The sequence below is a fragment of the Zingiber officinale genome, chromosome 10B, assembly GCF_018446385.1.
Source record: "Zingiber officinale cultivar Zhangliang chromosome 10B, Zo_v1.1, whole genome shotgun sequence".
In the NCBI taxonomy this organism is placed as follows: Eukaryota; Viridiplantae; Streptophyta; class Magnoliopsida; order Zingiberales; family Zingiberaceae; genus Zingiber; species Zingiber officinale.
Genome location: NC_056005.1, coordinates 89812916 through 89827831, shown reverse-complemented (window position 1 = coordinate 89827831; position 14916 = coordinate 89812916).

Below are 14916 nucleotides of genomic sequence, written 5' to 3'. Positions count from 1 at the left end.
CTAAGCTAGTGCGAAGCAGGGAGGGAGTAAACTGGAGGTCAGTGCCACCAACTCTGGTGGAATAGGTGTTATCATCAACCTTTTCATGGTTGTGATAGAACTGGGCACACAAGTCTTGATTCACTGTAGTAGTGCAGTCAACCAGTTTAGCTAGATGATAGTAGTCTATCATCTGACTGCGGGGAAACAAAATTGGACAAAATATTCCCTACCAATATATCTAGGTTTAATGGACTCAAAGGTGAACCTAGCAAAATCTATCCTATGTTGCTCCGAGGGGAATCTAGGGTTCGTGGAAGGGGCCCTAGCCGGTGTAGGATCCACAATGCGACGCTTCCTATTTTTGACAATATATAAAAAAAAATGCATAGTGACTACAAATAAGGACAATAGGAAGGTTTGAGATGTACCTAAGAGGCATTGCTAGGAGTAGAGGAGGAAAAAGGTGGGTCGAAGGCGCCTTTGAGGAAGAAATCACCGCTTAGGAGAGGGATTTGCGGAGACACAGAACGAACAGACAAGCTTCTGTTTGTTTCTGAAATCTCGAGTTGGAGGCACCTTATACAATTTTTAAGGCACCTCCATTGCGAGGTTAGAGGCGCTTCGGAGACCATCCGAGGCGCCTTTGGTTAAGGCAGTGGGAAATTTCCCGTCGTGATTAAGGGCGCCTCCCTCTTGTGGGAGGCGCCTCCGCTGGGCGCCTGCGTGTCCCCTGCATATATATTTTATTTTATTTTATTTATTTATTTTATTTTAATTTTTTAAATTAATTTTAAGGTAACACATATTTTAGGTTAATTTAATTTTCGAAAAATAATTTTCATTTGATTGATTTTGAAAAATAATTTTAATTAGTTTTAAGTTAATTAATTTGAAAATTTAAGTTAATTAATTTTGAAAAAATAATATAAGTTAATTAGTTTGAAAAAATAATTTAAGTTAATTAATTTGAAAAATAATTTAAGTTAATTAATTTTGAAAAAATAATTTGAGTTAATTAATTTTTGAAAAAATAATTTAGGTTAATTAATTTGAAAAAATAATTTAGGTTAATTAATTTGAAAAAATCATTTAAGTTAATTAATTTTAATTAGGAGTTTTATTTTGAATTAATTTTAATTACGAATTTAATTTTGAATTAATTTTAATTTCGAATTTAATTTTGAATTAATTTTAATCCTTAGTCATCTCACCTGATCTAAATTTTCAATCAGGGAATCCTATAATTGTTGTGAGATGAATTATGGTTCAATTTTAAGGGTTAGTTTAACTTTGTATTAGATTTAAGTTTAACTTTGGGTTTAACAAGTAGGCATTCTTTGGATAAACTTCTGGGCTATGATGAGTCACAAGGACATCATTAAAGTAACCATGCCTTCGATGTTTTCCAAATAGTCCTACCCATTGAACTTAGTACAAAACCTTGGTCTAACTGGTTAGGATCCATAAAGGGTAGCTTCGGTCAGCTCCACTTAGCCAAATACACCAGGTCGAAGTCATATCTTCCTAGACATGCGATGACTAAGTTTCCCCAACGTACTATCATCCAATACTTCACCAGTACCGTGGGTCAAGTTAAACCTAGCCCATTTTAATCTAACCTTAATTATCCGGCCGAGTAGTCTACTCTTGTTTACCCTTATTGGGGGGATTAATTTCGGAGGTGCCAGTTATTCTGGAGCCTTCCTTTGGATTTTGATTTAGTTTTAATTTAATTTTAATTTAATTTAATTTAATTTAATTTTAATTTAATTTAATTTGAATTTAATTTTATTTCAATTTAATTTGAATCTAGTTTTATTTTTATTATTTTTTCTTTTAGCTCCCCTTGGATCATAGCATCGATATGGTTTATCGAGGTAATGTATTTGATCATTAGGGACCCAATATTGCCCAAGTCCAACTTGATTGATCAGGTTGGACTTGGGGACCCATGCTTGGATCATTTTTCTATTTGTTCTTTGTATAAGTGATAAATATGATTTATATTTCTTTTTCGATTTGAATCCTAGTCCAGTTCTATTGTAAGTTGCCCTTTGTGTTCCCAGAAGTAGGTCAAGGTTCTTGGAACCCAAAGAGAATCATTCTAATGTTTTCTCCAGATCCTTGACCTGAGTTTTCAGGCTGGAATTCTCTTCCTCAAGTTTTTGGACTTGAGTCGAGTTTCCAGTCTGAACTGGTTCAGTCAAAGATTCGGAGTTAGTCACTTCTTTAAGGGCAGCTACTTCCTTTAGAAGTGACTTAATTCTAAGATTAGACTTAGCTAATTTTTGTAACAAATAATTAACTAGGTTGTTAAGTCGAGGGATACTTACAGAGGGATCGGGCCCTTTGGAAACGGATACGGATCCATGGCTTCTTTCTGATTCTGCTTCTGACTCGCTCTCGCTCTCGGACACATCGATCTGGTCTCGGGCCATTAGGGCAAGAAGGCTCATCTGTTCGAGCTCGTCGTCGGTATCCTCTTCTGAAGATTCTTCAAAGGTTGCTTTTAGTACCTTCTTCTTTCTTTGCTTCTTTGCATCCTTTTGATTGGGGCAGTTGGCCTTGATATGTCCCTTCTAGTTGCATCCGTAGCAGGTCACCTCAAACTTGACCTTCGAGCTCAGTTGACCTTCCTTTGATTGGATTGCCTTCTTTAGGTCTTTCTTGTTGAAGCCCTTCTTTTTCTTGTAGAGCTTCTTTACCAAGTTCACGAGTTTGGTTGTTAGTTCGTCATCTTTGTCGTCTGAGTCTGGTTCTGGTTCCGACTCTGGCTCGGTTCTTCGTCGCGATATTGGTTCACGTGTTCTACTGGTACCTGCAAGCAAAGCTACACCTTTCTCGGGTGGCTGTGTATTAGTCTGCTCATGAAGTTCAAATTCAGAAAATAGTTCGTCTAATCTAATGGAGGATAAATCCTTGGAGACATTGTAGGCATTTACCATTGATGCCCACAATGTGCTCCTCGGAAAAGCATTAAGTGCGTACCTTATGATGTCTCTGTTCTCGACCTTTTGCCTGATCACGTGGAGGGAGTTTAGTATGTCTTGTATACGAGCGTGAAGTTGGCTGGCCGTCTCGTCTTCCTGCATTTTCAAATTATATAATTTATTAAACAAGAGATCTCTCTTGCTTACCTTAGTATCGGAGGTGCCCTCGTGGAGTTCGATCAGCTTCTCCCAAAGCTCTTTTGCGCTGGAGAATGGTCCAACTCTGTTGAGTTCCTCCTTGGTCAGTCCGCACTGGAGGGTGCAGGTTGCTCTGGCATCAGCTTCCACCTTCTTGATTAGGGTCGGTTCCCATTTTTCGCAGGGTGTTGGCTTGCCGTCTTCGTTGGATGGCAATTGTAGTCCGGTCTTGATGATCATCCACGTGTCAAACTGTGTCTTGAGGAAGGTTTCCATTCGCCCCTTCCAATATCCGAAGTCTTCTCCAGAGAAAAGTGGGGGGCGAATGGTGCTGAAACCTTCTTGTTGGGCCATTAGTGATATGCAACAACAAAAAATAAAAATATCCCAAGACTAGGTCTTGGATTAGTAGTGCGGGAAATAAAGTTAAGAATTTACGAACTCGAGTGGTGTTGCACCAGTCTCGAGCAAAATTTGATTCGAAAAATTAATTAGAATATAGCTATTAAGCTAATTCTAATTGACTCCGTAAAAATTGAAAATACCACGAAAAAAATTGCATGATTGGTGGTTGCACCAGATCAACGCGTCCCCGCTCTGATACCAATTGTTGGATCGAAAGCGCTAGAGGGGGGTGAATAGCGCTCGTGGCTTTCACTCTTTTCAAATTCGTAAAACTATCGAGTTATAAAGCAGCGGAAATAAATAAAGAAAACAATCAACACACAGAAGCACACCAAGATTTACTTGATTCGGAGCCTAGGGCGACTCCTACTCCAAGGCCCACGCTCGTTGAGCGTTTACATTGGGCAACAACTATAATCACGAAAGAGTATTACAAACTAAGTACACTTATGAACTGAAATAAACTTTATACCGACAACAACTAGATTGAAACTGAAGCTCCGGGTCGTCGGGATGTCGTTGCAGCACTTCGGGATCGTCTCGTAGGCAGCTTGCAGCATAAGGATTGCTTAGAATTCATTGTCCCAAGCTGTTGGTCGAAGTCCCCTTTTAAACAGTGCTGGAGGCGCCTCCAGGCCGCCGAGTCGCACGCTTGGATCAGCTTTGATCTGGTTGCACCTTATCCCACTGAAGGCGCCTCCAAGCTACTCAAAGGCGCCTCCAATGTCTGGTCCAAGGCGCCTCCAGCGTCTCGGGACAGCTGGCTTCGGCTAGCACCCGAGGCGCCTCCAAGCCCCATGGAGGCGCCTCGGACACTGTTCATCTGAGGTTAAAGATGTTCCTTTATTCCTGCAAATTGTGTTAGTCCCAAACACAAACCCTGCAAAACAAAGTTAGCACATGGATAATATGATAAATATACTTGACAGTCGTCGGACTGTCCGGGTCTGACTTCGGATTTCTCATCGGAAATCCTAGGTCGACACGACGCCTACTGTTCCCTCTACGGGGAACGCGTCCTCACCTACTCCACTCAGGAGATTTACCTGATGCCAGTGCGATCCTCCATATCGACTGGGCTTTTGCTCAGCGTTCGAAGCTTCCGGACTTTCTGCTGGACTTCCGCTTCCCGGCTGGTCCAGTCTTTCACCTGGTTCGCGACACCAGGACTTTCCACTTAGGGGTACCCCCCTAGGACTTTTGCCTGAAGCTCTCAACCCGCCAAGACTTTCCGCATAGGGTTACCACCCCCTATGACCTAGGGTTACCACTCCCTAGAATTTTCCCCCTGCCTAACCGCAGCTAGGACTTTCCTGAAACACTCAATTAAGTGTATTAGATCACACAACAGCTTAACTTTGAATTCCTTTGTCATTATCAAAACAATGATCGATCGTTGGATGCTTCCCGCACCAACAGAGTATGTGCATTATGTGAATCCTTAGATTAGTCACCTCAAGGAGGTGGATACCAAGTAAATTCTGGCATTAGCATTATTTTGAGTTTTTCCACTGCAACAAATCAACAAGACGAAGTGATTGGAGTTAATTACCTCCCCCTCTAGTTCCTGGAGTGTCCTAATAAGTGGTATCAGAGCGAGGTCACTCTTCTTAGACTAATCACCAAAAGTGCAAAGAGCTAGAGGAAGGAGTTGAAGTTAATCCCTAGTTTCAACGATCAAAGACTCATCATCAAAGAGCTCAACTTCAAATGGATTTTCGAGATGGATTTGGATAAGACACTCGAGCACCTCCACCATTCAGATTGGAGAGTTTTGATCTTTGAAAATCAAGGGTCAAAAACTGCTTCATGATGGAGATAGAGCAATGGTTTGCTCTAATAGAGAGCTTTGAAGCTCTAAGAGGCTTAAAGAGAAAATGGACCGAGGAGCAAATTAAGAGGTGCGAGGCAAACGACGAGGTAAGTAAAATTTTAATTAATTTATTGATGAGCTCTATTTTATGAAAAAAATAGAGAATACAAGGATGCAAATAAGTTATGGAGGAAATTGGCTAAGCTTCATGAAGATTCCTCCAGTTTTCCAAATCAAAACAAATTCAAAGAGGGAGAATCATTCGATCAAGAGAAAGAGGATTCAGAACTTGAGAAATTCAAGAAACATCCACCTCAAGAATTAGGAGGAGCATAGACCATTGACGTCGGAACAAGAAAAAGCATCATCATCCGAAGTCAATGAGGAAGAAGAAAGTGTCACCTCTACAAGTGCAACTTGTGAAGGTATATTAATTTCAAATTGTAAAAATAAAAATAAAATTATATGTTTTGAATGTAGGGAAAATATATACTACAAGAGTAAGTGTCCAAAATTGGCCAACGAGAAGGTTCAAATGACTCACAAGATGAAGGAGAATCCAAAAGAGGTCGGCCCCATGATACGAAAAGGCAAGGAATTCATTATGTGTTTTCTTGCAATCAAAGAGGACACTATCAAAATCAATGTCCAAATAGAAAAAATTCGACCAAGAAGAAAAGAGGAAGCTTAATTCAAGGGGGAGCTTCAAAGAACAAAGTTAAGGTACCATTAGTTAATGATATTTATTTAAATAATGATAAAAGGTTTGCTAAATCTAATCTTTATCATTTTAATGTTATTCATCATGAAAATAGAAAGCATAAAATTTTTAAGGAAAATTATAGCTAGAAATACCTCATCTAAGAATAGTAAGGTAGAAAATGGTCTAAGTAAGAAATCTAAGGTTTTTAGATATATGCCTAAAAAGACAAACACTCAAAGAAATCAAGAAAAATCTAAATGTAAGGATTTAAGATTAGAAAATTAAAATTTGAGGTCAAGACTTGATAGATTAGAAAAAACCCTTAAAAGAATGGATATATCTTTAAGGGGTCAAATGAACAAGATTGAAGGGCAGATAAACAAGATTCATTCAATGACAAGAGATGTTTGTGATAGAAATCAAAGGCCAAAGAGAATGTGTCATCTTATTATGGAGTTCCATATAGTTATGAAACCAACCCTACGTGCAAGAGTCAAGTCAAGAAAATAAGGGAAGTTATCCCAAGAGGTAACCTTGAGAAGACTAGTATAACTAAGGCTTTTAAGAAGAATAAGAAAGTCATTAAGAGGGTCACAAGGAAGGTTATTCCTAGAGTTAACCTAGAGGTAACTAAGACTTCTAAGAAGTTTAGGAAGGTATCAAGGGAAGTTAGCCCTAATGAATACTTAGTATTGTTGGGTGCTACTTGGAATACCATTCTGTTTCCCCTGCACAAAAAAAATTTTGTACAAGCACAAAACTTTTCCTAGCAACCCATGCGCTCTTTAGAAGTTAAACTTGGATTAGAAATGAAACTTAACATTTTTACTCCAAGTTCGTTCTTTAAAGTTAAACTTGGATTGGAAACGAAACTTAACATTTTTACTCCAAGTTCAACCCTTGTGTTCTTTAGAAGTTAAACCATATTACAGAAGTTGATTATTTCAAGTATTGGCTTCCAGGTCGTTGGCGAGGCACTAGACCTTCTTGGTTATGGGATCATCCACCACTTTCTAGACAAAGCCTTTCAAAGAAATTGAATATTTAAACTTCTCAAAGTAACCTTAGGTTTAACTACAGAGACCTTAATCAAAGCACAAGATCAAAACACAAAATTGAAGCACAAAAATGAGAACACGAAATTGCTAGCCTCTTGTGTTGGTATTTCAGGATCCATACGAAGAAAACAAAACTAGTTGTACTGCGTAATAAACAACTAGTTGTACATTTCTTCGTAGACAAAGACCTCTTGATCTTCTGTCGTATTCCTCACCTCTTCTTAGACGTCGTGTGAGCGACGATCTACCAAGACAAAAACACCCGAACCCTTTTTGTTTTCAAGCCGCCTACCACCTAATGATGCAAAGAAAGGAACACCTCCTCCTTCTTCTTCTCCTCCAAACCGCCGACCACCAAGGTGCTTCGTCTCTTCGTTTTCTTTTCCTCCAAGCTCCAGCCAACAAGAGAAGATGGGGTGCCAACCCTAGAGGGAAGAAAGGGAAGAAGAAAAGGAAGTAGGGCGCCGACCCTAGAGGTAAGAAAGGGAAGAAGAAAAGGATGGGGCGCCGACCTTAAGGGAAAGGAGAGAAACTTATCAATTCTTAATTGAATTGTTGATTTTTGTGGCACAACTTCCTCTCCTTTTATAACCCTTTGCACCAGATAAAAAAAGGAGAAAAAGTAATAGATTTTTGTTTAGAAAAAATCTCTAGAAAAGAATTAACATAATTCTTTTTAGAAAAATTTCTTAAGAAAGAATTAGTATATTTTTTTTAGAATATTTCTAAGAAAGAATCAACATAATTCTTTTTAGAAAAATCTCTAGGAAATAATTAACATAATTCTTTTTTAAAAAAATTCTTAGGAAAGAATTAATATAATTCTTTTTAGAAAATTTCTAAGAAAGAATCAACATAATTCGTTTTAGAAAAATCTCTAATTCTGTTGAGAAAAAATCTCCCCATTTTTTTCTTTCTTTTTTCTTTTCTTTTCTTTTGGTTTGGCCGACCCCTTGCTTGGGCACCAAGCAAGGCTTGGCCGACCCCTTTCTTGGGTAGGAAGCAAGGCTTGGCCGACCCCTTGCTTGGGCACCAAGCAAGGATGTGGCCGCCCCCTTTCTTGGGTAGGAAACAAAACCAAAATGGGTGAATGCGAGGCTTTATAGAGGTTACAACAGGGACCGAGAGGAGGAATTGGTTTTGGCATCCTGATGGACTTGAGCTTCCTGTGTTCGGCCCGAACACCCAACTCAAGTTCATCAATAATAACTCATACTACTAAAGAGTTATTATTGAACTACCGCACCAATCCCATATTACAATATGGGCTCCTTCTTATCATGAGTGCGTTAATCTCTATGTGTTTAAGATATCGTATACCGTTAATTAAATGAGTTACTGACAACTCACTTAATTAACATCTAGCTCCAAGAGTAGTACCACTCAACCTTATTATGTCGGATTAAGTCCACCTGTAGGGTTTATATGATAATCCTTATGAGCTCCTCAAGGAGATATCATCAACCTAGATTACTAGGACATAGTTTCCTTTTATAATCAACAACACACCATATAAATAATATTATTTTCCAACTTATTAGGCTTATTGATTTAACTGAATAAATCTCACCCTTTGATAAATTAAAGAAATATATACTAAGTATATGTGTTTGTTATTATATCAGGATTAAGAGTACACACATCCATAATAACAGATATTTTATTTTTTTATGCAGTCAGTATAAAAAGAACAACCTTAAATGGTCCTGCTCAATACACACATAGTGTACTAGTATAATTTTATAGTTAAGATAAACTAATATCAAATTATACTACAACTATTCCAATGGTTTGTCCCAGTTCATTTTGGTTGTGAGCTACTATTTATAATTTATAAGGAACTGATAACATTATCTTCTGTGTGACACCACACACCATGTTATCTACAATATAAATTAAATGGACAACTGCATTTAACTAAATGTAGACATTTGACTAATGTGATTCTCATTTCAAAATAAATATTCATACAAAAGCTAGACTTTTAGTATACATCATAACAATCTTCCACTTATACTAAAAGACTATGTTGCCATATATGCTGTACATCTGATTCTCATCCTCTCAACATGCCCATCAAAAGCTCTTGCCGGAAGGGCCTTAGTGAAAGGATCCAGGTTATCTGCTGATGCAATCTTGGCGACAACAACTTCTCCTCGTTATATGATGTCTCGTATTAGGTGGTACTTGCGCTCAATGTGTTTACTTGCCTTATGGGCTCGTGGATCCTTCGAGTTTGCTATTGCACCACTATTATCACAATAAATTGTGATAATTTTGGGGAAATCAGGAATCACATCTAAGTCCATCAAGAAGTTTCTGAGCCATACTACTTCTTTGGTTGCCTTAGAGGCTGCCACATACTCAGCTTCCATGGTGGAGTCCGAAATGCATTTTTGCTTAACACTCCTCCATGTTATGGATCCACCTCCCAAAGTAAACACATACCCTGAGGTTGACTTACTACTATCCCTAGCTGATTGGAAATTCGAATCCGTATAACCTACAGGGAGAAAATCATCTGCCTAGTAAACCAGCATATAATCTCTAGTTCTTCTCAGGTATTTTAATATATGCTTTACGGTAGCCCAATGCCCCTGTCCTAGATTACTTTGATATCTGCTAACCATGCCCACAGTAAAACAGATATCCAGTCTCGTACATAACATCACATACATTAGGCTTCCTACAACCGAAGCATAAGGAACTGCCTTCATCTCCTCTATCTCCTTTGATGTCTTAGGAGACATCTCTTTAGATAAAGGTACTCCATGCCGAAAAGGTAGAAAACCTTTCTTGGAGTTTTGCATGCTAAAACGAGCTAGGATACTATCGATGTATGAAGCTTGGGATAAGCACAATATTCTTTTCTTGCGATCCCTTATTACTTTGATCCCAAGAATATGTCCATATTCTCCCAAGTCTTTCATATCGAATTGCTTGGACAACCATACCCTTACACGTCTGACAACACTTTGACATTGTTACCAATGAGAAAAATGTCATCTACGTATAGTATAAGAACTGCCACCACGTTTCTGTCACTTCTCTTGTATACACAAGACTCATCCGGACACTGAATGAATCCATAAGACCAGATCATTTCATCAAACCGGATGTTCCAAGATCTCGAAGCTTGCTTCAGTCCATAAATGGATCGATTGAGCTTATGTACAAGATGCTCTTTGCGCTTCGCAATGAATCCCTCTGGTTGCTTCATATGGGTGTTTTCTTCAAGACTTCCGTTAAGGAAAGCTGTCTTGACATCCATTTGTCAAACCTCATAATCCATATGAGTAGTAATAGATAAAAGAATCCAGATAGACTTAAGCATGACTACCGGCGAAAAAGTTTCCTCATAATCAATTCTCTCTTTCTGAGTATACCCTTTTGCAACAAGTCTTGCTTTGAAGGTTTCCACCTTCCCGTCTATCCCTCTTTTTCTTTTGTAAACCCATTTACATCCAATGGTATTTACACCATTTGGTGGTTCTACAAGTTCCCAGACTTAATTATAATACATAGATTCTATTTTAGAGTTCATTGCACTTTGTCAAGATGCTGCATCTTTATCTTGGAGTGCTTCATCATACGTCCAGGGATCAGGTTCATGTTCACCAGGGATCAAGTCCGAAAACTCTTCCAAAAACATGAATCTATCAGGTTGCCGAACAACCCTCCCACTACTCCGAGGCACTACCTGTAATTGCGCATCATTTGTGATACGCGTTGCAGTTTCTTGTGGTATCTCATCTTGTACCGTTGGTACTAAATTAAATGTGTCCTCTCTTATTTTCTCAAGAACAATTTTACTCATGGGCTTGTGGTTCATCACGTAGTGCTCTTCTAAAAATCGGGCATTGGTGCTAACAATGACCTTATGATCTTTAGGACTATAAAATAAACCACCTTTTATTCCTCTAGGATAACCCACAAACAAGCGAACTTCTATACATGATTCCAACTTATCAGCATCTCCCTTCAGTATATGTGTTGGACTACCCCAAATTTGAATGTGTTTCAAACTAGGCTTACGCCTATTTCACAATTCTGTGGGAGTAGAGGGTACTGACTTAGAAGGTACCAGGTTCAGAATTTTCACTGCCGTTTCCAGAGCATATCCCCAAAATGAATTTGGTAATTCTAAAAGGGAAAGATTAAAATCTCCCTCTTTTAAATTTCCTATTGTTGTATCGTGGGAGTTATTGGATTTAGAGTATACAAATTGTCAACCAATGTACTAGAACAGACAACTACCCTATTTTTCTTGACAACTAATTTGTCATCAAAAGAAACAAAATATCCATCCATAAATAGTTTAGAAACTGAAATCAAGTTCTTTCTAAAACTTGGTACATAAAGACAATTTCTCAAAATTAATGTTTTATTGCTATCGAAAGATAATAAAACATCTCCCACTGCAACAGTCGCCACTCTCGTAGCATTGCCCATGTAGACGGTGATTTCTCCTTTATGTAGTCGTCAGGTTTTCTGGAACCCCTGCAATGAATTGCAGACATGATCAATGGCTCCAGTATCTACACACCAGGTACTGGTAGATAACACTGCTAAACATGTTTTAACAACTAATGAATAAGATATACCTTTATTGTTCTGTTTTCTGTGAGGACAACCCACCTTCCAATGTCCAGACTGCTTGCATGTGAAGTACTTGCCCTTCAGCTTCTTCACCCCTGCTTGCGGTCCAATTCCTTGAGGTCGAATCACCTTCTTTGCTGAACCAACTTGTTTCTTTTTCTTCTTCCTGCCTTTCGACTTAGAAGCAGAAATGTTTTCAGCAATGTGAATTTAAGAACTTTGACGAAATAGCCTTTCTGCTGCTTGAAGTTCTATCAGAAGTTCCGCCAACGAATATGTCCTTTTGTTCATATTTAGTTCAGGTGGAACTGCTCAAAACTCTTGAGTAGCGTTTGGAGAATGATATCGACCTGAGTTTCCCCATCAATTCAGCTCCAAGGATTTGTATTTCATTCAAATGACTCATCATCCTGAGGATATGATCCCTTACGGGTGCCCCCTCAGTCATGGTGGTCATCATCAAGTTTCTCATACCTTCCTGCCTAGCAGCCCGATTCTGGTGTCTGAAGAGTTCTTTGAGACTGTACATCATGTCATAGGCAGTAGGTAAGGCCTGATGCTGATGTTGTAGCACATTTGACATAGATGTCAAAATATAACACCGCGTTATCTCATCTGCTTTGACCTATTTCCTATGCATGTCAATCTCCTCTTCACTAGAATCGCTATTAGGTTCGTTAGGACAGACCTCAGAAAGTGTGAACTTATATCCCTCAGCAGTTAAGACAATGCCTAAGTTTCGTTTCCAATCAATATAATTGGGACCAGTAAGTTTGTTTTCTTTTAAAATAACAGCGAGAAGATTGAAAGCCATTTTGAAATCCTGAGAATTATAAAATAATATATTTGGTCAAAACTTTAGAATTTAAAATAATATTGATCCCTCAAACAATATAATTTAAATTCACCAACACCTCAAAACACCGTGAATTTAGTATGCCACGATAGTGTGGACGTATACTAATTCAAACATTTGTAAGAAGAGGTTTTACCCATTAATTTTATTATTTTGTCAACATAACTTTATGACAAATAAAATTAATAGTTGGTTTGTCTTCGATCACATAAAATAATAGCAGTGACTCCGATGAGGAGGATACTATTAAATGCGCCTAAGTGTATACCATTACTTGATACTTAGTCCATTAATTATGATTGTGCCCCTTCAGATGGAGAAGATCACACAAAACTAAATAATTTCCTATAATCATCCATAGAGGAAATTTGATCTAGTGATCTGCAAACAAACTCATCCGATATGGAGGAAGACACTTAAAGCCAACGCGTAAGTTTGAATGCATCACTTATAAACCAGTAATAGAGACCGTGGAATTTAAATAAATAAACCCTCTCCCACTTAGTTATTTAAACGAGGAATTTTAACATGCACACATATCACACATGCACACAAAGGCATACACATCACAGCACATAAAGGTAATAAATATGAAAAAACTAATTTTCCAACTATTATGGTCTCATCCATAACTGTCCTCCGTATGCCGCTGACCCTAGTCACCGCCAACGGGTCATGTCGTCGTGTCTATCTTGCTTCCTTTTTCACTGTGCCTCTGGTCCTCAAATAGCACCACGTCTTGTAAGGATACGATCTGTGATAAAAATAAAATTTTATATTTATCGATTCTATATTTCACAAGGGAATGTACATGTAATCTAGATCGAACAGAATGTAAAACAACAACAATAATAATACGACAACCGACCATATTTAATTATTACAATCATGCACACACAACAACCTTAACATGCCCGAGGGTTCAAATCACACACAAGCACACAAAAAGTCATAATAGTTGGATCTAGGATGTCTGCAACCACAGAGTTAATCTATCTAACACATTCTACTATTATCCGACCTAAACTTATGTATGAGCAGTGCATAATTTAACCTAAAACCAAATACACAGAGGTAAAAAACTAGCTTTGATACCACTTGTTGGGTGCTACTTGGAATACCATTCTTTTTCCCCTGTACAAAAATTTGTACAGGCACAGAACTTTTCCTAGCAACTCATGTGCTCTTCAGAAGTTAAACTTGGATTGGAAACGAAACTTAACATTTTTACTCCAAGTTCATATTACAGAAGTTAAACCATATTACAGAAGTTGATTAAATATTTATTTCAAAGATTAGCTTCCAGGTCGTTGGCAAGACACTAGGCCTTCTTGGTTATGGGATCATCCACCACTTCCTAAACAAAGTCTTTCAAAGAAATTGAATATTTAAACTTCTCACAATAACCTTAGGTTTAACTACAGAGACCTCAATCAAAGCACAAGATCGAAACACAAAATCGAAGCACAAAAATGAAAACATGAAATTGCTAGACTCTTGTGCTGGTATTTCAGGATCCATACGAAGAAAACAAAATTAGTTATGCTACGGAATAAATAACTAGTTATACCTTTCTTCATAGACAAAGACCTCTTGATCTTCTGCCGTATTCCTCTCCTCTTCTTGGATGTCGTGTGGGTGACGATCTACCAAGACAAAAACACCCGAACCCCTTTTTTTCCAAGCTGCCTACCACCAAAAGATGCAAAGAAAGGAACGCCTCCTCCTTCTTCTTCTCCTCCAAACCGTCGGCCACCAAGGTGCTTCGTCTCTTCGTTTTCTTTTCCTCCAAGCTCCGACTACCAAGAGAAGATGGGGTGCCGACCCTAGCGGGAAGAAAAGGGAAGAAGAAAAGAAGTGGGGCGCCAACCCTAGAGGAAAGAAAAGAAAGAATGGGGCGCCGACCTTAAGGGAAAGGAGAGAAACTTATCAATTCTTAATTGATTGATTGATTTTTTGTGGCACAACCTCCTCTCCTTTTATAACCCTTTGCCCCAAATAAAAAAGGAGAAAAAAATAATAGATTTTTGTTTAGAAAAAATCTCTAGAAAAGAATTAACATAATTCTTTTTAGAAAAATTTCTTAGGAAAGAATTAATATAATTCTTTTTAGAAAATTTCTAAAAAAGAATCAACATAATTCTTTTTAGAAAAATTTCTAATTCTGTTGAGAAAAAATCTCCTTTTTTTTTCTTTATTTTTCTTTTCTTTTCTTTTGGTTTGGCCGGCCCTTTGTTTGGGCACCAAGCAAGGCTTGGCCGACCCCTTTCTTGGGTAGGAAGTAAGGCTTGGCCGTCCCCTTGCTTGGGCACCAAGCAAGGATGTGGCCGCCCCCTTTCTTGGGTAGGAAGCAAAACCAAAATGGGTGAATA